Source organism: Anabrus simplex, chromosome 2, assembly GCF_040414725.1.
Source record: "Anabrus simplex isolate iqAnaSimp1 chromosome 2, ASM4041472v1, whole genome shotgun sequence".
Lineage (NCBI taxonomy): Eukaryota > Metazoa > Arthropoda > Insecta > Orthoptera > Tettigoniidae > Anabrus > Anabrus simplex.
In genome coordinates this window covers 142215087-142242263 of record NC_090266.1, presented here as the reverse complement: position 1 = coordinate 142242263, position 27177 = coordinate 142215087, and positions in this window count along the sequence as shown.

Sequence of the window (27177 nt, the reverse complement as noted above, 5' to 3'; positions counted from 1 at the left end):
TATTTGCAACTAGTGCTGTGGCATCATTTATTTCTATAACTCGTATCTTTAATTCGTTTGAAACTGAGTCTAATCATCGTCGTCTTGGTCTCCCTCTATTTCTCTAACCCTCCATAAAAAAGTCCATTATTATTATAGGTAACCTATCCTCCTCCATTCGCCTCACATGACCCCACAACCGAAGCAGGTTTATGGGTACAGCTTCATCCATCGAGTTCATTCCTAACTTAGCCTTCATCTGCTCATTCCGAGTACTTTCCTGCCATTGTTCCCACATGTTTTTACCAATAATTATTCTCGCTACTTTCATGCCTGTTACTTCTGACTTATGATAATGGTATCCTGAGCCCTCCTAGATTTCGCTCCCGTAAGACGAATTTGGACTGAAAACAGACCGATGTAAAGATTGTTTCGCCTGCGAGTTGACTTCCTTCTTACAGAATACTGTTGATCGCAAATTCGAGGTCACTGCATTAGCACCTTGGTTCAACATCACTTACTATATTACCATCTTGGGAGATCACATATCCTAAATACTTGAAATTATCTACCTGTTTCAGCTTTGTTTCACCAATATGACATTCAGTTCTCTTGGGCGGACATCAATTTAGTCTTCGAAAAGCTAATTTTCATACCAAATTCATTGCACCTATTTTCAATTTCCAATATATTAGACTGCAGGCTTTCGGCACAATCTGCTATTAAAACCAAGTCGTCAGCATAGGCCAGACTGCTTACTACATTTCCACCTAACAGAATCCCTCCCTGCCACTTTCAGCAGATGATCCATGTATACTACGAACAACAATGGTGAAAGATTACAGCCTTGTCTAACCCCTATAAGTAACCTGGACCAAGAACTCATTCTACCATTAATTTTCACTGCAGCCCAGTTGTCAACATAAATGCCTATGATTGATTTTAACAATCTACCCTTAATTCCATAGTCCCCCAGTACGGCGAACATCTTTTCCCACGATACCCTGCTATCTCTAGATCTACGAGATATAAACACAACTGTGTATTCCTCTCGTAGAATTTATCAATTAAATGGCGCAAACTGAAAATCTAATCCTGACAGCCCCTCTGTAGTCTGAAACCACACTGGTTTTCATCCAACTTCCTCTCAACCACTGACCGCAACCTCCCTTCTAAGATGCCAGTGAATAAATACTTTGCCTGGTATACTAATCAATGGGATATCTCGCTAGTTGTTGCAATGCTTCCTCTTCCGTTGATTATAGTTATGTGCAATTACTGCTTTTGTCTAATCTGAAGGTATCTTACCAACACTCCATGCTAATTTTATTTCTCTATGGAGGTATTTCATCCCTGCCTTCCCACTATCCATCACCATTTCATTTTCTAATTTCATCTATTCCTGCTGCATTATGCCAATGGAGTTTATTTACCACCTTTTAAACTTCGGAAAGCGGAATTTCAACATCATTGTAACCCTCCCTATGAGCTCGGTTGTTCGTGACACCACGAGGAATATTTCCTTTTGCGTTGAGAAGATTTTAAAAATACTCCCTCCACCTGTCCAGTGATTCCCTGGGATCTAGTATGAGTTCACCTGAATTACTCAAAACACTGTTCATTTGCTTCTTCCCTCCCTTTCTAAGATTATTTATTACTGTCCAGAAAGGTTTACCTGCTGTTTGACCTATCCATTCCGGGTTATTACCAAAATTTTAACATAACTTCTTTTTGGATTCAACAAAAATTGTTTTCGCTCTCTTTCTTTCAGCTACGTACAATTCCCTCTATGCATCAGCCCTTGTTTGGGGCCTTTTCTGATAAGCCCTCTTTTTACGTTTACAAGCTGCTCTCAATTCATCCCACCAAGATATTCGCTTTTAAACATCTTTACACACAGTTCTTGCTAGGTATTCCCTTGTTGTATGCCTGCCTGCATCCCTGTATGCCACCCATTCTCTTCCTACATCCTCAACCTGCTTACTGTCCACTGTTCGGAACTTCTAACTAATCATATCCATGTACTTCTGTCTAATTTCCTCGTCCTGGAGAATTTCTACCCTTATTCGTTTGCAGACAGACTTCACTTTCTCTATCCTAGGCCTAGAGATACATAGTTCATTACAGATCAGACAGTGGTCTGTATCGTCGGAAAATCCCCGGAAACCCGTACATTCCTAACATGTTTCCTGATTTCAAAGTCGGTTACGATATAATCCATTATGGATCTGGTACCCCTAGCCTCCCATGAGTAGCGGTGAATAGCCTTATGCTTGAAGAATGTATTCGTAACTGCTAAACCCATACTAGCACAGAAGCCCATCGAACGCTTCCCATTCCTATTAGCTTCCATATCTTTCCTACATTTACCAACCACCCTTTCGTATCCTTCAGATCTATTTACAACTCTCGCATTGAAATCACCCGTTAACACTATCCTATCCTTGCTGTTGACCCTGATTACGATGTAACTCAATGTTTCAGAAAACTTGTAAACTTCATCCTTATCTGCATCCTTATCTGCATCCTAACATGGTGAATACACTGAGACAATTCTCGTCCTAATTCCTCCAACTGACAAATCTACCCATATCATTCGCTCATTTATGTGCCTAACAGAATCTCTGTTACTTGCAATAGTATTCCTGATGAACAGCCCTACCTCTCACTCTGCCTTTCCATTTTTAACACCCGTCAAGTACACTTTATAATCTCCTTTCTCTTCCTCTTTATCTCTCCTTACCCAAATATCATTTATTCTTAGCACATTCAGATGCATCCTCTTTCCTGACTCAGCCACTTCCACTTTCTTTCTGCCATAAGCCCCCATTAATATTGATAGCTCCCCATCGAATTCCATTTCGTACGCCAAGTTGTTTCCAAGGACTCCCTCGCCTGTCAAATGGGAGTGGAACTCATTTCCTCCCATAGGTCTGAGGCTTGCTCAATATTTTTTGAGCTCGGTAAATTCGTGAAGCAGAATGCTACCCTACTTATACATAGTCCAAGTGAGGATCTCTCCTCTAACGAGTTAAGGACCACCGGTGGATTTTATAGCCCAAGTGCCTGAGCACAAGGAGAGTCATGACTGAGAATATGTCCGATATGCCTATTTCCATCCCGTAGCAACTGGTATCCCGAATCTCAGGACCACTTACTAGGCCACCAGCCGTTGCGCATGGTTCACGAACTTGGACGTAACAACAATAACCCACACCAGGAACCAAAGAAAGGACAATTGCCACATATGGAAGGTTAGGCAAAATTTTAAGAGTGCTTTGGCAACTTAAACAGTGTGTTTACAAATATGTGAAACCCCTCACATCAACACAAAAATCCCGATGAACGTATGTCCTAGGTCGATAGTTTACGAGCCATGGCTGTTTCAGTTACCGAGGAAGTGACCACGTAGCTATCAGATTGCATTCGAGAGATAGGGTGTTCGAACCCCACTGTCGGCAGCCCTGAAGATGGGTTTCCGTGGTTTCCAATTTTCACACTGGTGGTGTACCTCAATTAAGGCCACGGTCGCTTCCTTTCCACTCCTAGCCCTTTCCTATCCCATTGATGCCATGTGTCTGTGCGACGTAAAGCAAGTTCGAGGAAGAAACGTCTGGTTTACTTATTAGCTAGAATAGCAGATCAGTATTAAATTTGGAGTCAAGCATACTTTCACGGACATTGCAGCACTTCCCTAGCGTGGGTAACAAGGTTGCCATCGAATACGTGAATGCCTGCGATGTTCGAACTTTTCCGACAATCAGTGAGGCGGCGTTTGCAGGCGTGCATTCAGGCGCTTGGTGGACATTTTGAGCACTCCCATTGCTAAAATGCAGTATCCCTGCTGGAACACAAGCATGGAGACAGCTACTCGAACAATACTTCCCGTACAACGTTAGAAAGTACAGTTCATAGGGGCTTTTTGTCTTGTTTTGGGGTGTACTAGTCATTATTAAATAATAATTTGCTCCAATGTCCAACTATTTCCCACATATTTTGGAACACACTATATATAATGAAACAATAACGAAAGGCGTTATCACAGAGCAAGCTGGCTGCGAGGTTAGGGTAGCATAGCCGAGAGTTTACATTCGGGAGATGGTGGGTTCAAATCCCACCGTTGGTAAATCTGAAGAGATCTTTCCGTGGTTTCCCATCTTCACACTAGGCAAATGAAGGGGCTATGCCTTAGTTAAGGCCACAATAGCTTCCTTCTCCACTTAGCAAGTGACTGTGCTGTTTGGGTCACGCAGCTGTGAGCTTGCATTCGGGAGATAGTGGGTTCAAACGCCACTGTCCGGAGCCCTGAAGACATTTTCAACATCAAGTGAAGTACGGCATGAGTTAACTTTTAATGTCTCTAATAAAAAGTTTCTTTCTTTCTTAATCTATTTGTCCTCCAGGGTTGATTTTTCCCGCCGACTCAGCGAGGGATCCAACTTCTACCATTTCAAGGGCAGTGTTCTGGCGCTTCAGACTTTTGCGTCGGGAGGATACAGCTGGGAAGGAGGACCATTACCTCGCCTAGGCGATCTCACCTGCTATGCTGAACCGGGGCCTTGGGGAGAAATTTGAATATTGGAATGGACAGGCAAGGAAGAGAGAAGGAAACGGCCGTGGCTTTAAGTTAGGTACCATCCCGGAATTTGCCTGGAGGAGAAGTCGGAAACCACGAAAAAGCACTTCGAGGATGGCTGAGGTGGGAATCGAACCCACCTCTACTCAGTTGACCTCACAGGGCTGAGTGGACCCCGATCCATCCCTCGTACCACTTTTCAAATTTCGTGGCTGAGCCGGGAATCGATCCCGGCCTTCCGGGGTGGCAGTTAATCACGCTAACCACAGGGGCGAACATTTATTATTATTATTATTATTATTATTATTATTATTATTATTATTATTATTATTATAATAATAATAATAATAATAATATAATAATAATTAATAATAATAATAATAATAATAATAATAATAATAATAATAATAATAATAATAACGGCTTTATGACCTATTACACAATTTTGATGGCTTTCAGAGACGCTTAGGTGTCGGAATTTTGACCCACAGCTCTTCTCTTACCCGCCGTTAAATCTATAACACCAACTTGCGTATTTTACAACCATCAAATATCATCGAAGTGAGCCAAATTGCCCTCAGAAAGCCAGCGCTCTACCATCTACGCCACTAGGCTTGGAAAATCATCTCTATTAATGTTTTCTTAATAGAGTATAGTATGATTGCAAACTAAAATATATTTTTTTTTTGCTAGTAGCTTTACGTCCCACTGACAAAGATAGTTCCTATGGCGACGATGGTATAGGAAAGGCCTATGAGTAGGAAGGAAGTGGCCGTGGCCTTATTTAAGGTATAGCCCCAGAATTTGCCTGGTGTGGAAATGGATAACCACAGAAAACCATCTTCAGGGCTAGCGATAGTGGGATTCGAACCCACTGTCTCCCGGATGCAAACTCACCGCCGCGCGCCTTTAACCGTAGGCCCTACTGTACTCGCCCGGTTAAAGTAAATTTCACTTACTCATAAAAAACAAATGAATTTGGAATAAAATCCTCTAAAGAATAAAATAAACTTAGCCTATATAACCTACATTCCAGTTAAGTGGTAGATCAAGCGATGAAGGGCCGGGGCGGCCACTGTTGAGACGTTAGCGTCTAGCGGGGCCTGTTGCACAAATATATTATTATATAATGGAACTGGAATGAAACTGACTGTGGAAAGTGAAACCTCCTGATTAAAACTCCACGCCTCAATTTTGGTAAGTTACAAAATTTGTGTGTAGTCAATGAGATATGAATCCAGGCTGAAGCCGTAAACGTCTCCCTGTGCTTGCAGGATCTAATGAAAATATTATTTGTTATAACGTTAAGCATGACATTAAAAGGGCAATTAACTTTCCTGAAATAAAAGTCAATATTCAAACAATTCAATGTGTAATAAAGAGTATTGATTGGCTGTTTGAATATCAACCTTCATTTAAATTTTAATGACTACATTTGAATATGAATTTCTTTTAAAATTAAGTTTCCATCTTTGCAGATTAGAATGGAGGTGCAGCTCGCCTGGGAACAGTGTGGTTACCCACTCGCTTGGGTGAAAGGTAGGTAAGGTTAAGCAATTAATAGCACTGAAGTAGATAATATGGATCCAAAAATAAGGAAGGTAGAGAGAAAATATTATCTTTAGCACACGAAGAAGAAAGCAACCGAGCTTCTAATTTCATATAATAGTGAATCTAGTATTGTAAGTTACAGGACTGCAACTTGCCTTGATACTCCAGACGGAGCACTGACATAGGCCATCGAATGTATACAGTTTTATGTCAACTCATTTATCGGTAGTGTTGTTAATTTATCGATATCAACTTATTTTATTATTGAGGATGTTGTATTACTATTATTGGGTTGAGTGTCTCAGACAGATGAGGCGCTGGCCTTCTGACCCCAAATTAGCAGGTTCGATCCTGGCTCAATATGGTGGTATTTGAAGGAGCTCAAATACGTCAGCCTCGTGTCGGTAGATTTATTGGCACGTAAAAGAGCTCACGCGGGACTACATTAAGGCACCTGGGCGTCTTCGAAAACCGTAAAAGTAATTAGTGGGGCGTAAAGCAAATAACATTATTATTATTCTTATTACGTCCAACTCGTTGGCTGAATGGTCAGCGTACTGGCCTTTGATTCAGAGGATCCCGGGTTCGATTCCCGGCCGGGTCGGGGATTTTACTCGCTTCTGATTTATTCTTCTGGCTCGGGGACTGGGTATATGTGTCCGTCCCAACACTCTCCTCATCATACTGAGACAACATACCACACTACCAACCACCACAGAAACGGGAATTCGGTGGTTTATTTTAATTCTGAATTTCCTAAGTAATAGTTTTTATTAATGATTTATTATATTTATCGTTAGTAAAAATATTGTTGGCAACATCTTTGATATGAATTTCATATAAGGGGTCATCGTCACATTATTACTTTTACCTTCGCTTTTCATCCAAAATCATTATAGTTCAGTTTATTCATTTCATTTTATTGAGTACTTTCTTGTATTGTGCATTTCATGCTGCCACCGGTTGTAAGCCACTTGTAGCAAAAATAAATATGTACTTACTTTTGTACCACATATTGGCGGCCTAATTCTAATACCACGTATATGACCATGTTCTTTCTAACCATTATTCTCCTTACGCCTGATCACGCCTCCCAGCCACATACAAAGTATGTGCAGTCCACAAGAACCATTTTGGTTGTGCTTATTTTCCTATGCGGGTGTTTAAAGGAAAATGAACCTCAAATGCATTATACTGTAGGAGAGCGTAAATGCGCCAACCAAACACACATTCCTAATATACGGTGTGGTAAGATCCATTTTACTTTACACATCCGCATAAGAAAATGAACACATCGGAAATTGTATTGGTGGGCGGCATATCCATGTGTTTGGGAGGGGTGACCATTCTTAAAGAAAATAATGGATAAAAACAGCTTTGTCAGATACGTGGCATTGGAACTGGGGTGTCGATATACCATCCCCACTAAATTGTCTATTCCAAAAATTTCGGATATATTGACTAGGATTCCATACTCTCACATTTTGGAGAGTTTCCTTGCATGTAACTCACGTAGGTCAGTCCTGTATTGTAGGGATAGCGTCTCCAATTCAGGTTGGATACGCTGCTCTTCAGCGGATTTTAATCCTTGTTTAAATGTTGGAACAGATTCACTCAGCTTCGTGACACAAACCGAGCTGCTTTCTGAAATGAGAGCCAGTAATTTATCAAAATCAATCAATTTTGATCTGCATTTAGGGCAGTCGCCCGGGTGGCAGACCCCCTCTCCGTTGTTTCCCTGGCCTTTCTTAAATGATTTGAAAGAAATTGGAAATTTATAGAACATCTCCCTTGGTAAGTTATTAAAATCCCTAACTCCCCTTCCTATAAATGAACATTTGCCCAAATTTTCCTTGAATTCCAACTTTATCTTCATATTGTGATATTTCTTACGTTTAAAGACGTCACTCAAACTTATTCGTCTACTAATGTCATTCGACGCGACCACTCCGCTGACAGCTCGGAACATACCAGTTAGTTGAGCAGTTCGTCTTCTTCCTCTCAATTCTTCCCAGCCCAAACTTTGCAACATTTTTGTAACGCTGCTCTTTTGTCGGAAATCACCCAGAACAAATCGAGCTGCTTTTCTTTGGATTTTTTCCAGTTCTTGAATCAGGTAATCCTGGTGAGGGTCCCATACCCTGGAACCATACTCTAGTTAGGGTCTTACCAGAGACTTATATGCCCTCTCCTTTACATCCTTACTAAAACCCCAAAACACCCGCATGACCATGTGCAGAGATCTGTACCCTTTATTTACAATTCCATTTATGTGATTACCCCAGTGAAGATCTTTCCTTATATTAACACCTAGATACTTACAATGATCCCCAAGAGGTACTTTCACCCCATCAACTCAGTAATTAAAACTGAGAAGACTTTTTCTACTTGTGAAACTCACAACCTGACTTTTAACACCGTTTATCAACATACCATTTCCTGCTGTCCATCTCACAACATTATCGAGGTCACGTTGCAGTTGCTCACAATCTTATTTATTTCTCTATACCGAATAACATCATCTACAAAAAGCCTTACCTCTGATTCCAATTCCTTACTCATATCATTTATATATATAAGAAAACATAAAGGTCCAATAATACTGCCTTGAGGAATTCCCTTCTTAATTATTACAGGGTCATATAAAGCTTCGCCTACTCCTATTCTCTGAGATCTATTTTCTAGAAATATAGCAACCCATTCAGTCACTATTTTGTCTAGTCCAATTGCACTCATTTTTGCCAGTGGTCTCCCATGATCTACCCTATCAAATGCTTTAGACAAGTCAATCGCAATACAGTCCATTTGACCTCCTGAATCCAAGATATCTGCAATACCTTGCTGGAATCCTACAAGTTGAGCTTCAGTGGAATAACCTTTCCTAAAACTGAACTGCCTTCTATCGAACCAGTTTTTAATTTCACAAACATGTCTAATATAACCAGAAAGAATGCTTTCCCAAAGCTTACATATAACGCATGTCAAACTGACTGGCCTGTAATTTTCAGCTTTATGTCTATCACCCTTTCCTTTATACACAGGGGCTAATATAGCAACTCTCCATTCATTTGGTGTAGCTCCTTAAAGCAAACAATAATCAAATAATTCCTTCAGATATGGTACTATATCCCAACCCATTTTCTTTAGTGTATCCCCAGAAATCTAATCATTTCCAGCCGCTTTTCTAATTTTCAACTTTTGTACCTTATTGTAAATGTCATTGTAAATGTCATGTTGAACCGATTATCAAAGTGAGGGTGTCATCACCCACGACGCCCTAGCTCCTCATCGCGTCTAAATTGCCTATTCCAAAAAGTTCGGATACATTAACTACGATTCCATATTCTCATATTTTGGAGAGTTTTCTTACATGTAACTCACGTAGGTCAGTTCTGTAATGTCGGGATAGCGTCTCCAATTCAGGCTGGATACTCGGCTCTTCAGCAGATTTGTCACGGGTTTAGTAGCCAGCCAATTGTGAGCTCTAAGTAGCGATTCAGCGGGAAGCTCTCCCGGGAAAACCAAAAAGCGTTACATCCCACTAGGGATTTTTCCTTGCCAAGAGGACTGCTGTCCATCCTGATTACACACAGGTCGCGTTGTCATCTTCAGTCTATTGCTTGCCTTTCGTGACCAGATCCACTGCCTCTTATGTCAGATAGGTCCTCATTTGTTCTCAAGAGGTCTTTTCCAGTATTCAGTCCAGATCTAGAATCCTTAAACTCGCCGGCCACCCATCCACGTTCCTTTAAATTGTTTTATAAGTTGCACGGACAATTTGGGTTACGTAGTACCTACACAGATAGGTCATACGTCGACGATGGGATAGGAAATGGATAGGGTTGGGAAGGAAGCGGCCGTGGCATTAATTAAGGTTCAGCCCCAGCATTTAGCTGGTGTGAAGATAAGAAATCACGGAAAACCATCTTCAGGGCTGCCGTCAGTGGGATTCGAACTAACTATCTCCCGAATGCAAACTCACAGCTGCGCATCCCTAACAGTTTGGTGGTTCTACTAGATGTGGGTCCCTGAGAGAATGTCGCATTAGATCACGAAACATTTGGACTATCTGAGCTAATGAAACTGCCTCAGTGATCATGAAATCATGTTTAGTTTAGACGAAGGAAATTCTCCGCATCAAGTTCCGTGTACATTTTTTATGACCACTTAAATATTCAGCAGTCTTGTTTGCGAAGTCAAGTACAGTTCACGTCAAAGGGAACTTGAGAAAGGAGATGAGGCGACCCGTTAAGTGCCCAGGTCTCATTCACTGCCATCACTGTGCTCATCATCTCCTTTGTCTTGCTTTCCACTCTCTAACTAAGAAGTTTCAAACAAGCGAACGCGGTAATTTAGTTCTGTTCGTGAGATATGGGCAAAAGTTGACTCGTATATAGAGGATCCGTTGAACGTGTGCCAACGAACTGATCTTGAATAAATGGATAAGCGGAGTGGAACAACACCATAAAATACATGCTGGAAGTTGTTAAAACCTGCTACTTGTAGAAAGGTCTCGAACTGTGTTTCTTAGAACTCGGAACCAACGTGAATTGTATGTATATATAAGTTGTAGTAGCGATATTCAGTCCGACTCGTTGGCTGAATGGTCAGCGTACTTGCCTTCGGTTCAGAGGGTCCCGGGTTCGACTCCCGGCCGGGTTGGGGATTTTAATCGTATCTGATTAATTCTTCTGGCTCGAGGAATGAGTGTTTGTGTATGTTGCAACACTCTGTTCTTCATATTCACACAAAACATTACACTACCAACCACCAGAGAAACACGCAATAGTGGTTACATCCCTCCATATAGGGTTGGCGTCAGGAAGGGCATCCGGTCGTCAAACAGGGCCAAATCCACACTCGCGATGCAGTTCGCACACGCGACCCAACAGATGTGGGAAAAGCGGTAGGAAAAGAAGATGTAGTAGCGATATTCAAAGTGTAGTACGCTTACTACTAGGGGTACGTGGAGATTTCTCAAGGATTTTTACAATGCTATTTATTCGGGGCGTCGACCTAAGAACACCTTTTGCCCCTTCTTTGCATCATATGTTATGAACATGCATGTATTTGGAAATGGCGGAAGTGTAAAGTGTTGAATGTGAGGAAAGGAACATTATGACGACAAAAACACCCAGTCCCCGGGCCAGGGATACTAATCATTTACAATTAGAAACCCCTGATCCGGCCGGGAATCGAACCCGGGGCCGCTGGAAGCCAGGCGGAGACGTTGCCCCCTACACTGCTCAAGGGGTACTCAAATTTATCGAAGTTTGTTTTCAGTGAGCAGTTCAGAAATGTATTGAGTCTACTCATTTTCAATAAAATCTGGTGTAGAGTTAGTGTTTTTCTCTACCATTGCACAGGGTCCCCTTTCCGAACTTTCATTCTAAAATATGTGTCAGTTGGTAGCTCACATTGAGTAGATTTGTAAGAATCCTTAAGCATTGCTCTATTAATTTTTTGTTTCGAAATCCACTCATTATTTGGTAGCACTGTATATGGTATCATAGTAATAATTGCATTAATAATTATAATCATGTGTGTGTGTGTGTGTGTGTGTGTGTGTGTGTGTGTGTGTCATTGCTAGACAATGAAAACCTCTTAATTTCATTCAGGAGGAAACCAAATTTCTCCAACAGTCTCGTGAAGGATTACCGCGTTCAATCAATCACTACTGATCTGTATTTAGGGCAGTCGCCCAGGTGGCAGATTCCCCATCTGTTGTTTTCCTAGCCCTTTCGTAAATGATCGCGAAGAAATTGGAAAAATTATTGAACATTTCCCTTGGTAAGTTATTCCAATCCCTAACTCCCCTTCCTATAAACGAATATTTGCCCCAATTTGTCCTCTTGAATTCCAACTTTATCTTCATATTGTGATCTTTCCTACTTTTAAAGACACCACTCAAACTTATTCGTCTACTGATGTCCTCCCACGCCATCTCTCCACCGACAGCTCGGAACATACCACTTAATCGAGCAGCTTGTCTTCTTTCTCCCAAGTCTTCCCAGCCCAAACTTTGCAACATTTTTGTAACGCTACTCTTTTGTCGGAAATCACCCAGAACAAATCGAGCTGCTTTTCTTTGGGATTTTTTCCAGTTCTTGAATCAAGTAATCCTGGTGAGGGTCGCATACACTGGGATCACACTCCAGTTGGAGTCTTCCCAGAGACTTACATGCCCTCTCCTTTGCATCTTTACTACAACCCCTAATTACCCCTGAGAAGGGAGAAGAAGGCTCCAATGGTCGAATAATTAGATTATCGTTAAACAATGAAAATGCCACGCACAGTTCTCGGGCTACTGCTGACCACTCACTTCTGGACTTCTTCTGCACACTTAATTTTGAAGGAGTTACGAGGTTACCTTTGCTCAGCGACGATTATGTACGATGCATTATTGTTATTGCTGGGTAACACGGTGGTGTAGTGGCTTAGCTGCTCGCCTGTCACCCTGGCGACCGTGGCTTTATTCCTGGTGTTGCACCCCGTGGTGCCTGGAAGGGCATACGACCTTAAATCTTCGGCTACAACTCTTTCATCCCTCAGTGCGTGCAGCGACCCTGAGGAAGCGGGATAAGCTGAGGATGATGATTACAGTTACTATTATTTGGCATCCAACAACAATCCTTTGTTATTTCTGGCATAATTGCAATAGACTCGTACTTTGGGGGTTCGACTGTAAAACTATTGGATTTTGGGGGTAGGTCAACGAACAAGTTTGAATACCACTGCGTTAGAGGATTGGTCATACTAATACATAATTTGAAAAAAAAAATTCTATAGCTCGTGCCGTTGTTTTTATTAGTCTCTGAAGTTAGCCTATCAGATCACTTCGCTGGCGAATTCAAATGGGCTTTGCGAGGCTAAATATGCAAGTAACTGAAGACCGGCTTCGAAGCCATGCAGAGAAATGTGCGTAAAATGCAAATACACCGTTTTCAGCTCGGAGGTCCGTGTTCTAATCCCTCCCCGGGAGAAGTTGTTTCTTCCATTAGTTCTCTCATGCCACGTTCAGATTTAGCAACACCGCCTCTCAAAGCCCGTTTGAATTCGCCCGCGAAGCGACCTCATTTGCTAGGTTCAGAAGCTGATAAAATGACAATGGCGCGAGATATCGAATATTTTTTTAAAATTATTTTCAGTATGACCACCCCTCTAACGCTCATGAACCCTGTTCATCTTGTTTTTAAACCACCCCTTATATTCACAGGGATTATGTTAATTAATCCCATGATTCCGCCTCATTTCGTTCCCATTGTAGCCTCATGTAAAGGCAATGACGTATTGGGGTCAACATTTCTTGTTTACTTCCAAGGTGAGTCATCAATGTAGCGGACACCGATTTTGACATGTTTTCGTGAGGTGTATCTACATGGATACCAACTCATTAGCAATTCGGAAATCGTCTTGAATTTTCGATATCTTAGCTTTACAATTTTCAATAGAATTTCTGATGCGTTCTACCAGCATAGTGGTCAACTTTAGTTCTTTCTGTATAATTTTTATTTTCTTCATTTTCTCCGTATTTCCTAAAAATCATTTTTATGATTATTCATTTTGACTTAATTATCGATTTAATTATTGTTAGCTTCGTTATCAGTAATTTCCTTCCTTTACTCTAAGCTAATATACTATTTTCATTCACTTGAAATACATTGTCTGTGGAATTACTGTGTTTCATGACTGTCTATTTGTATGCTCACTGATAGAGAGTGATGTTTTGATAAAATTTTACAATGAAATCAATTATCAATTAAAAGGATTCATGAAGAAACTTACAGTAAAACAAAATTAAATTTAAATAAAATCATCACTTGATGGAGAAGATATAATCTCGTAAATTAAAATCCGCTCCAGAGAATTACCAAATAAGTATTGATTTTGTATGCGGATGCCCTAGTATTCTCAATGGACTGCGGTAGAAAAACACAGGAAAGACACTTCGACACGTCCTAGAAGGGAACTGTTTAGGTTGGACACAACAGATTACATTGGAACTGGGCAGGATAATCAATTAGGACATTATAAACTTAACGGCCATAGCAATGCCATCGTAAAATAATGTTTACATTCTCCCTTTCTTAATTCATTTACCCTCTAGTATTGTTTTTTACTCGGACTTTTACTGAGACTTTGGGTCGTGGGGATAAAACTGGGGTGGAGGACAAGAACCTCGTTCAGGTGCTGCTATGCTGAACAGGGGCCTTGTGGGGGGATGTAAAGATTGGAAGGGATAGACAAGGAAGAGGGAAGGAAGCGGTCGAGGCTTTAAGTTAGGTACCATCCCGGCATATGCATGGAGGAGAAGAGGGAAACCACGGAAAATCACTTCGAAGTTGGCATAGGAGGTGGAAATCGAAACGCCCCCGCCCCCCGCCCCACCCCACGCTTAGTTGACCACCCGAGGCTAAGTGAACCCTGTTCTAGCCATCGTAGTACTTTTCAAATTTAGTGGCAGAGCCGGGAATCGAACCCTGGCCTCCGGGTGTGACAGATAATCACACTAACCACTACACCACAGAGATGGACATAACACTTATATATTTTTAAAATATTTTCTTTTTGCTGAAGTTTAAAATGGAGTATGGTGTATCGAAGGCACCGATTGTAACGAAACTTCGTAGTATCAACAACTAAGACATCAGAACATCGCTACACGCCTGCCGTCGTTACATCGGCTGTCCTCAGCATCACAAAATGAGTGATCCTGAAGAAGAATCCGGTAGTCCTCGTTTGTGCTAATAAAAGTTAAGATTTATTTTTGCTAGTCTTCTAACGTCGCACTGACATATCGAAGAATTTAGACGACGCAAGAATGGGGAAGGTCTAGGATTATTGCGAAGGTAGCGGCCATGACCGTCACTAAGGTAGAGCTCTAACGTATTCCTGGTGTTAAAATGAGAAAACACTGAAAAACACCTTCAGGTTTGTCGACGGTGGGATTCGAACCGACCATCTCCCGAATGTAGCCTCACAGTTACGCGAATCGAACTCAACAGCCTACTCACTTGGTCAAGTTTATATATTAATAGTTTACATGATCATACAGTACATTATCTAGATTTAACATTAGCCATGTAATATTGTATAATACATTATAAACGACACAGAAGCATTAAATATTTTAGTATATTTATGCACTGTGCCGAAGGAGTTGGCCGTGAAGTTATGGTCCCGCAGCTGTGAGCTTGAATTCGGGAGATAGTGGATTCGACTCCCTCTGGCGGCAGCCCTGAACGTAGTTTTCTGTGGTTTCCCATTTACACACCAGGCTTAGGGTGTGGCCTTAATTGAGGCCACGCCACTTCCTTTCCACTCCTAGCCCTTCGCTATCCCATCGTCAGCATGCGACCTATCTGTGTAAGTACGACGTAAACCAAATAGTAGGAAGAAAAATAATAAATGGCCTAGTGTTCATACTTTTGACAAACGAATTAAGAATATTATAATTATAATTAAGAAAACTGACAACATACCTGAAATAACAGTTCCTCACATTTTACTGTTAAACCACGAATAAAACAATTAATTTGGACATTGTAATGGACATATTCACACTACCAGCAGTTCAATACTCCTCTATTTCATGCAGCTTTTCGTCTTCGGCAAAACTGAAAGTGTTTTAATAATACATGCTGTTTAAAGTTAGTGGTTGTGGGAGATATCCAGAATACTCGTAAATAATCTAGTGTGTTTTGTGATACCTGTCACTGTTTGCTTAAGGGTCCTAGAGTATTACAATCCATCTGCAAACATATAAATGACAAGCAGTGACCTTGTGAGCCTTCATAAGCTTTATCATCGCAGGCATTCGAAGAGTTCTTGTTTTCTATTCCAGATTGTAACAGTTTTAATGGAGTAAGCTATGAAAGAATATCGCCTTTCGGCCTCGAAATTCCCTTATGTGAAAAAGTCGGGGGAGAAATACTGACCCGCAGGGCATGTATCACTCAGAACGAAATACACTCGTAGTTCATGCAATACTGAACCTTACATGACAGAACCCTTCTGAAGAGGGATACTAGAGAAATGGAAAGTGAGGTAGTTTCCCGTTGATTTCCTCAACGAGCCAGAAGTTGCTATTACATATCAATCTGCCAAGCGAACTGAAATGCATGCACCAACCAACCCTATCACCGATATTTTAGCACCATTCATAACAGGGACTGGCTGCATAAGGAATGGTATTACTAGTATCGCTCCTACTTCGGTCATGCTCATATTGTCAAATCCAAGGATGAGTCTGAGACAGGTCAGTGAAAGTAACAAATTTATTCTAGCCCATGCCAGAAGACGCAGTGCTCTGTAAATACTGCATCTCGCCAAAAAAATCTTTTATTATCATAAATATAAAAAGAGAATATATTCTCTTATTTTCAGCAGTAAATCAGAGAAGACCGTTTAAATGTAGATGATCTACAGGATATACTATCAGCCTGGCTGAACTTTGACATTATAATTAATTGTAGGCTTGGTTTGTATCAAGCAATATGAATGGGAGCACACTGATCGACCAATTAGTGTTATTCTGATTTATCCTGCTGGATCTCTCTCGACTGTTCATCGGTGTTCACCAGTTTGATAGAGATTTTACGGGTAGTATGCTGTACTAGTGTATTGAGCAGAGCACTTAGTGTGTGGGTATCCCGTCTGCCACTTAACTGGAAACATCTTTCTCGATTCCCAATTTGTTCAAACATATGTAACCCCGGCCTGATGGCTGCAACCGGTTCAACTTAGTCTTATGAAGCCAGATGAGGAGTTGTCTTTTATATCAGGCAGTAAAGCTGGTCTTGAAACCCAAGCAATCCTGCTGAGGTCTTCATGTTGACAAATCTGAATATCTGAAGGCCATCTGGAATGTCAGCAGCTGTTTCGGCAGGGCCAACGCCGTTGCGGGGCGTGTAGGCCACAAAAGGTCAGATGTGGAGCCACTTTCAAAACAGAAACTGAATGTGAATTAAGACATGAATTACAGGAACTTGATTTTGTTATGTTAAGTAGTTAGAGGTGTTAAGGTTCTGTTTGCTTCACCTCGAAGGACGTGGGTTCGAGTTCCCGTCAGGAAGTTGAAAAATTCACAAATTAGGTTTTTTATGGAGAGGCATTGAACTTCATTCTACATCCACAAAATATGAGCACTAGGATAATGCTTGTGGGCAAAGGCGGCCAGGCGTAGATTTTGCTAGTGGTTTAATATTGCACTAAAACATGAACACTGTCCTTAGAGGTGAAACAACCACAGATTTCCGGTGTTGATGGCGTAAAGAAGCAGCCGAGGCCTTAATTAAGGTACAGCCCCAACAATTTGTTAATGTTGAAAATAGGAAACCACGGAAAAACCATCTTCTGGATTTTGGTCATAGAGCTAACTACTTTACTCTCTCTCATCTGGTGCCGAGGTTACGGATAGTGAAAGCCTTTACCTACCAGTCTCGTTACGAGTAGATTTTGCTTCGTTTTGATTTACATTGAAATAAACGCCGAGAGGAAGTGTGGGGAGATCACCTATTTTCGCCACACACACACACTCTGCAACCCTTGAAAATATTCGTAGTAACTCGACTATAAGCAATTAAGATATTCTGTATTGTGTGTATACGAACCGCACCAAAATTATTCTGCTCACGCCGGGACACTGGCTTCGTGTACAAGAGGACACATTTTAGAACGAATAGCTCAAGTACCACATAGTAGGTGAGTAAGACGAGTTTTCCAAAGCATCATGTCACTACCTGATGAATGGTAGAAAAAGATTCATTACGGCCGCTACAGGTTGTTGCTCCCTTAAGGGCAATTTTGAGATCAATTACTTATAAATAATGCATGTTATCGTGTCAGCTGCTCTATAAACTTACTCCGCGAGCCGGCGACAGAAGAACAGAGGTTTTAGAAATGGGTCAGTAATATAATGGCTCTTGTCGCACGGGGCTAGTAAAGAAGAGCTTTGCTGACAGTACAACAGATCTACAGATCGATTAAACCAAAATATATGTCTGGTTTCACAAAGCTATCATGATCCGAAACTGTGGGTCTCCTACTGGGAACTCATGCCTAGAGATACTCGAATTGCAATTGGTTCGTTAATTGTTACGTCTACACTCAGTACTACTCTACCTCATGCCGCACTCTCTCATTCTCTGTGAACCCCTAGGTGGATGTCAGATAACTATGCCGTCAATTATTGGCAAGCAAGTTTGTAGTTTGACGTGCCCAACGATTTCGTGACCATAGTCATTATACGTTCAGTTTTACGTGTAATCTGAACCACGCGGACGCAAATTTGAATTCCAAACATCCAGTATGCATTGGCTGCAATTTGATCCGGCATGTATCCCACTAGCCGGCCCCGTGGTGTAGGGGTAGCGTGCCTGCCTCTCACTCGCAGGCCCCGCGTTCGATTCCCGGCTAGGTTAGAGATTTTTCTCTCGACCTGAGGGCTGGTTCTAGGTCCACTCAGACTACGTGATTAGAATTGAGGAGCTACCTGACGGTGAGATGGCGACCCCGGTCTCGAAAGCCCAGAATAACGGCCGAGAGGATGCGTCGTGCTGACCACACGGCCCCTCGTAATCTGAAGGCCTTCGGGCTAGGCAGCGGTCGCTGGGCAGGCCAATGCACTTTCAAGGGCGTTAAGTGCCGTGGGGTTTGGTTTGGTTTATGTATACCACTCATCCTCTCGACTAATAGCCTCGTACATCGAACGCCTGTGAACCTGCACTGGACTCCCGATATCCCGAAAGTACCAAGACTGACTGAAATTTATATGTAACTGAACCTGCCCGGCTCTACAGTTGAGTAGTCCTTGTCTTGTTTTTCAAGCCTTGGAGCCCCGGGTTCGATCCCCGGCTATGTTGAGAGATTTTAATCGTAAGTGGTTGATTCCTTTGGCTGGGTACCTGAGTGTTTGTACTGTTCCTAATATGCACTCAGCACCATCCTCCTCCAAAAGAATAAGCCGCCGACCGTAAAATGACACAAAAGTACACAAATACAAACACAAAGTGACAAATTACTGTGTCAATCCTTATGCCACTTCTTACGCAGCTGTATGTTTCAATCATTTATTGTAGATCAAAGCAGGTAACTGGAACCTATCACTGGTAGGAGTACACAGCCCTGAGTCATCAACGAGGGGAAGTACAAGCCAGGTGAGGGGAAGCGACGTGCGCCTGCATGCACAGGTATTTCTAGCACGGGGAAAGCGCTTACGGCGGGCAACCATTGACAACCGTGCTTTAGTATGTATGTAAGAGTTGCAATAGTCTGTTATAAACAAATAGACCAACCTCATGCCACTAGACAAATAATGAGCCTAGGCCTGCCAGCGACCACAGTTCTGCGGAATACGAGATGATCAGCTTAACGAATCCTCTCGGCTAACTATTCTTGGCTGTCTAGACCGGATCCACCATCTTAACGTCAAATAGATCCTCAATTGTTCCTGCGGAGTCTGAGTGAATCCCAAACCAGCCCTGATATTCCGATAGGAATCTCTGATCTGCCCGGCAAACGAACCCACGGCAACTGGGAAAGAGGTAGGCTTGTATTCCCAGGATCACACGGCCAGCTACTGGCTGTAATAAACCAAACTACACGGCGCTACAGCCAGGAAGGGCCATGTCCTACCAAGCAACCACTGCTCAGCCCGAAGGCCTGCAGATTATGAGGTCTCGTGTGGTCAGCACAAAGAATCCTCTCGGCCGATATTCTTGGCTTCCTTGACCGAGGCCGGCATCTCACTTTCAGATAGCTCCTCAATTGTAATCACGTAGGCTGAGTGGACTTCGAGCCAGCCCTCAGATTAAGGTAAAAATTCCTGACCTGGCCGGGAATCGAACTACCGGCTGTAATATCTACGAAATTAATATTGATTCTAGTTCTGGACATTAAACACGATCCAATGCGGGACACAGCAGCTATACTGACATAATAGGTTTCTAACTTCTGTATTAACGACCGGCAAGCTGTGGAAGTTAGATTGGACTACTCGCAGGCAGGCAGGTAGGTCTTTTCCAGGTATAGAAGCAACTCTGTTGGATAGTTGGAAACACAGATAAAGATGGCGATGGGTATAATGATGAATAAATAATAATAATAATAATAATAATAATAATAATAATTCCGTGCGGCTATTTCTAGCCGGGTGTAGTCCTTGTAAGGCAGACCCTCCGATGAGAGTGGGCAGCATCTGCCATGTGTAGGTTACTGCATGTTAAAATGATGGAGGATAGTGTTATGTGTGGTGTGTTAGTTGTAGAAATGTTGGGGACAGCACAGACATCCAGTCCCCGAGCAAAGGGAATTAACCATTTTAAGGTTAAAATGTCTGACCCAGCCTGGAATCGAACCCGGCACCCTCTAAACCGAAGAGCATTGCGCTGACCATTCAGCCAAGGAGCCGGGCATGATGAATGTGATGATGATAATGTTGATGATGATATAACAGTAATAACATAACATTGCAATGGGTTTAACGTTTCTCAGATACAGTATTCTTAGATATCCGGATGTTGGAGTTTGATGATGCAGGAGTTCATACAGGGCTGGTAAAATTTTTGACAATAAGTCTACCGCACCATCTAAGTAGTCAATCTCTCATTTTATCGCGGATTAAAAAACCAACAATGATACACGCAATTGTCTTAAACGTCAAATACATTAATTTTTACAGCAACTGGCTGTATTTCGCATTTGTAGCGAATGAAATATTCTACCATCTCTAGTTATCATTTAAACTCATCCGCGAAAAGCATAACATGCAATAGCATTTAACACATTTTAAACATAAACTTTCTCGACAAATCATACCTGACAGAGTTGTCGAATATAAAAATGGATACTTGACATATTATTCTCTGATGATCGCTCGTCTAAAGCACTCACTCAATGCATATTATTCTGACACGTCATTCACGTGGCACTTCACAGGCAAATACTTCGTGTGATGGTAAAAAAGCAAACGATCCTGGTTCTGTGTACAATTACACTTCATTCCCTGTGATGATGGTAAAGATCCACATTGTTTAATGGGTTGTCACTGGCAATTACCGAGCACTGCTTACATCGATAAAACCCACTCAATAATCTGGGTCCTTGGCTAAAATTAAGGTGTTTTTCGAGCTCTTATTTACGGCCTGATCTTCCGATCATTTTTCTAAGTATGTAAACGATAGTTGTTGGTGATGTCGACCTATGAAGATTTTTTCCACTACTTTCAACATTTGAGAGGTACCTGTGTGTAAGTGGAATTGCGAAAGTGTAGGGTGTTGAATGTGAGGCAGGGAATGTTAAGGACGACACAAACACCCAGTCCCCAGGCCAGAGATATTAACCAAATACAATTAAAAAAACCCTGACCCGGCCGGGAATCGAACCCGGGGCCGGCGTTTGACAGGCGGATGCGTTGCCCCCTACACCACTGGGCCAGACCCCGGTAATATTGGTGACGATAATAATAATAATAATAATAATAATAATAATAATAATAATAATAATAATAATAATAATAATAATAATAATAATAATAATAATAATAATATATTTAACGTCCTGTAAACTGTTTCTGGTTTAAACGGTCGCCAGGTTGTCGGAGGTGTTCCCGCATGAGTTTTATGAATTTCCGGAGTCACCTGATATCAAGGGGCAATCTGAAGATATAAATTTATATATATGTCATTTTGCTGAAAATATATGACTCTGGAAACGTTTAGGTTACATTTTAATTTGATTTGTTTCTAAAATTTCAAATTTTGCATAGTCTACTTAATTTAAGTTTCCTCCTGTAATGTTCCGTGTAACTTAACGAACTTAAAATCATATTTTTCCCTAATCACATTTGCGTTACGAAGTCTATCTGAAATTTTCGATCGCAGGGTAGTAGGGATAGCTCGATCCTAAATTTGGTAAGGTAATTATGTGCCTTTGAATACAATACACGGAGATATTTGTCTACGTAGTATGGGTCACGTAGCTGTCAGCTTGCATTCGAGAGATTGTGGGTTCGAACCCCATGGTCAGCAGTACTCAAGACAGTTTTATGGCCATGGTTGCTTCCTTGCCAGTCCCCATTTTATGTACCGTCGTCGCCACAAGACATATCTGTGTCTTGGCGATGTAAAGAAAATACTGTGCAACTGGAAAACTTCAAAGTTACAGATTTACTAAGTCGAAAGTGATAAGAAATGGCTTTCACAATAGGCCTAACAAAAACAAGTAAAGCAAATAGTAAAAAGAAAATACAATATGTCTATGAATATGAGAAAATCATTACATAGTGTTTTCTGAACATGTATTGTATAGAATATTGCAAACTTCAATACAAATGTAGTGGGATATAACGAAGAAGTTGATTTGCTATGTTTAAAAGAACTCCAATTTTCATGGACTAATTAAAATTATATCTTCAATAGAGTTTGTGAATATTATTAGAATATATTTCTAGAATATTTCATGAAAATCTATTCATTAGCTAGAAATACCTATTAAGACTACTTCCATACTGGCCCCGTAAGTTGTCACTTTTAAATACCGTGAAATGCCATCAACCTCATCCGGGGCCGAATGCCCCATCTTAGGAATAGAAGGACAATGATGAGTAGATATTGCCACAGAGGTGAGCACCTGTATCTCTATCCTAGTGGCACTATTTATACTAACCATTCTCGCTACTTCCTGGTTAACTTTTCAAGGAGAAATAATTGAACAGTGTCTGGAATGGAACTCGGGACTATATGAAGAGCCAAACATTAACCAATTAACCAGCAGATCAGTTATGCACGTGTGCAGGTGTTTACCACTCAAAACGAGGGTATTTTGTTAGTGGTATTACACAGACTGCTGCGTATTCGCTATAAGAAAAAGGTGTCCACGCATGTTCCATGATGCCATTGTAATTTAGAGCACCCTAATACGTATGGTGCTTTTTCTGATATTGTACCCTGTGATACTTTAACATTCAACGAACATTGCATTTCAGAAGGAGAATAATCTCTATATATAACATAACATGTCGTGACCGACTGACTGACTGACTGACTGACTGATTCATCATCGCCGAGCCAAAACTACTGCACATAAAGAAAATACATTTTGGGGATACACATATATTAGAGTATAGGTGCTAACTAAGGGAGGATTATTGGATATTGTGTTGCTAAGGGGGTGAATTTTTAAATATGTCAATCCATATCTCAGAAACGTAGAAGTTCACAGAGTGAAAATTGGTATTTGGATACACATTTAAAGGTAAAGAAATACGTATTCTTTCTTTTTCGGAAAATCCACCTATGGGGGTGAAATAATTGAAAAATTAGTTGAATTAATTGTATGAGGATACTTGCATCTGAAGAATGTAATGATGTTACAGACGTGAAAAGTTGGTATTTGGAATCTTCTTTAAAAATAAGGAAATACATATTCTCTTGTTTTCAAAAAATCCGCTTAAGGGGCGAGGGTGAAATAATTGAAAAATTAGTTGAATTCTTTGGATGAGGATACCTATAATTCAAATACTGAAGGTGCTGCAGATACGAGCATTGGTATTTGGAAGCTCCTCTAAATAAAGATACAAATATGTCTTGTTTTCAAAAAATTCACTCAAGGGGGAGGTTGAAAGGAAGTGATAAATCGAATTATTTTTATGGGGATGCTTAAATCTCAATAACTGAAGCGTGAAAACTGGTGTTTGGAATCTCCATTAAAAATGAAGAAACACGCACTTTTTGAGGTTGAAATCAACATAACAAGGGGAGGGGGTGAAAAAGGAGTTGAATTCCTTTTTGAGGATACTTATATCTCAGAAACTGAAGATGTTACAGGCATGGAAATTTGCATTTGGAGTCTTCTTTCAAAGTAAAGAAACACATATTCTTTTGTTTTCGCAAAATCCACTTAAAGTCGGGTGAATGAAGAGAAAAATTAGTTGAGTTCTTTATATGGGGATACATTTATCTTAAAATCGAAAGATGTTGCAGGCGTGAAGATCGGTATTTGGAATCTCCTTTAGAAATAATGAACCACAAAATATTTTTGTTTTCGGAAAATTGGCTTAAGGGGGAGGGGTGAAAATAAGGAAGGGAGTTGATTTTTTTTTGAGTGTATTTGTATCTCAAAAACTGAAGACCTGAAAACTGTTATTTGGAATCTCCTTTCAAAATAAAGAAAAAAGTATTGTTTTGTTTCGGAAAATCTACGTAAGAGGCTGAAAATAGTTGAAAACTCGTGTGAATTTTTAAGACGAGTACGGTATATCTACAGTATACGTCAAAACTGAACATGTCACAGACAAGAAACTTGGTATTTGGAAAGTCTTTTAAAAGTACAGGAGTATGTAGGCCCTACTAGCTTTGTTTTCGGAAAAGGCACTTAACGGGTGTGAAAAGAAGTGAAAAAATAGTTGAATTCTTTTTATGAGGATATTTACAAATATATCTTGAAAACTGAAGATGTTACAGACGTGAAAATTGGTATTTGGAATTTGCTTTAAAAATAAAGGAACATGTTTCATTTTTAGACTTGAGAGAAGACTCTTTCTTTCATGTACAGTTCTATGTCGCATGGTCATCTTAACCCCAAAAGGCAATATATATAATACGGTACTTAAAATCCATCGAATGACTCATATCACCTCCCTCGCACAAACATTCAAACTTCATATTACTTCAAAAGAGCCTGACCATGTCACTCCTGTCTGTTGCCATCAAAGGCTCACAGACATATAGAATGTCACTTACCATTCTGAGATTTCTGTCTCACGCCTCTAACATATCTACTGCAAGTGCTTTTCCCTTAATAACAATGTGCAAATAAATGAACAGTGAGTACTTTTGACAACTGATTCCAATTATACATCGCTGGAAGATGGCGTGAAACCCTCAAGTATATTGTCATCGTAGACCTACTTTCAGCATTTGCATGTTGAAGGGCAGTAGATAATTTGATTCAAGTCTCAAGGCTGCACTCGTCACATGACGTCACCACCCTCACTGAGGCGCTATCTCTTTCCGGAAGCATATCAGACTCTGGAAGCTTGAAACGAGCGTGCTCAAAATACCTTCTTGGAATGAGTTTATAGAACGACAGCAGATTTCCTTCTTCTTCTCCTTCTTCTTGTTCACCTCATTTTAGTGATGATAATGATTATTATTATTATTATTATTATTAATAATAATAATAATAATAATAATAATAATAATAATAATAATAATACTCCGACTCCTTGGCTGAATGGTCAACATCAAGGCCTACGGTTCAAGGACCCCGAGTTCGATTTTCGGCCGGGTCTGCGATATTAATTGCCTCGAATTAATGCTTCTGCTTGGGGACTGGGTGTTTATGTTCGTCCAAACACTCTTCACTTCATATACAGACAACACACCATACTACCAGCCACCACAGAAACACGCAATATAGGGTTGGCGTCAGGAAGGTCATCCGGCTGCAAAACAGGGCCAAATCCACATGTGTGGCATACTTCGCACCCGCGACCCCAGAGTTGTGAGAAAAGTGGTACAATAATAATAATAATAATAATAATAATAATAATAATTGTACCGGGCGGTACACCTCCACACCGTTTATTTAAAAGTTGCGCCAGTTGAAACTCCTCTTCTGGAGGAAGTCTGAACTTTATATACGGTCTTAATTTCCAAATTTCTCAGAAGATGTCACTACCTGGAAATTTTTGAGTTTGTGAACTGTGTCATTTTCGACGTACTTTTGTCTTGCTTGTATTAAGAAGTGTGAACTTTCTCTTCTAGAGGACACTACTGAAGATCAACAATAGTGCACCCTAGTGCGGAGTCAAAGAACTATTTTGTTGGAGAAAATTTAATTTCAGGAGTTTGTTCTTTGTTAAATTTCTTTCTGTCATTGTTTAAGTTGGCAATATTTACCCCTTTCTTCCCCTTGTTTTGAATGTATCCAATCACGAATTTTTTCAATTAATTTCTGACCAATCTGGTGTATCTTTCCCCAACTTGAATCTGTTGCGGGGTCCTACCCAATAAAATCTTTGTGGGAGGGTGTTTTCTTTCCCCTAACGCCTAGAACTTTCTGCGAGAGTATTTAAACTGCTGATTTTAGGGTCTCCGGGCCACTTCTGTTCCATCTTTCAGTGTATTAAGTACATAGCAGGAGGCGGGAAGCGCCTCTTTCCTCGGCAGCGGTCAACAATAAGGTAATGGCCGATTAATAAATTCTTTCTTTGCTAGCTCAGCAGTTTAACTTTCGGGGCGGGTTCTAAGCGTTTCCCTATGTAACCTTTTCCTAAAATGTAACTTCTCTTTTCTTCTATTCTCTTGTAAAGCGACATACTGGGATAGAGAGTGCTAACCCTCTCGAGCTCCCACTCACATTGTCTTGAGGTGAACTTATTTTCTCAATCAATTCTTCCGTAATGTAATGTAAATATTTCTTTTTTAAGTCACCTCTGTAGTATGGGATTAGCCCTTGCATCAGTGGCCTAAGAGCCAAAATAGGTCTTAAAGACAAAGTGTATTAGGAGTGCAAGTTCGCCTCCTCTCAAATTGTTACCTTAGAGGTCATTTAATTAACCCTTTTTTTTATTTCCTAGACCTCAGTAGATTGGGTATTTTACCCCTGTGTTTAGGTCCGTTGAGGACAACGTGAAGGTTGAGTTTGGTGTGGCCTGGGAGAAGGCTTAAATTTGAGAGCGTGTGGCTCTTTTAAAAATCAATTGTGGTATGCCTCGCGGAGGCTTATCGGTGTAATTTGGAGCAAGGGCTCCGAGGTATGAATGGGGTTTTCTGCCCCTCTGTTGGAACTTCTGTTTTGGAGGTAAAACTGGGCTGATTGCCCAAGCATTGTGTTTTCGGGGCTCGAAGCCCAAATTATGTGAATATTGTGACTCCCCTTTGATTTGCTACTTTGTACCTGCCATACTTGTTATTTCTTTGTTTTTGAAAAGAAAATATAACCTTGTTAAATTTTACATTAACTTTGATTCCGTAGTTTGAGACTCATTCACGCCCGCACCTTCTTTCACCTCTACCTACCACCAAAACACGGTAACAAGTGGTAGCTGAGCGTGGTTGAATGGGTCT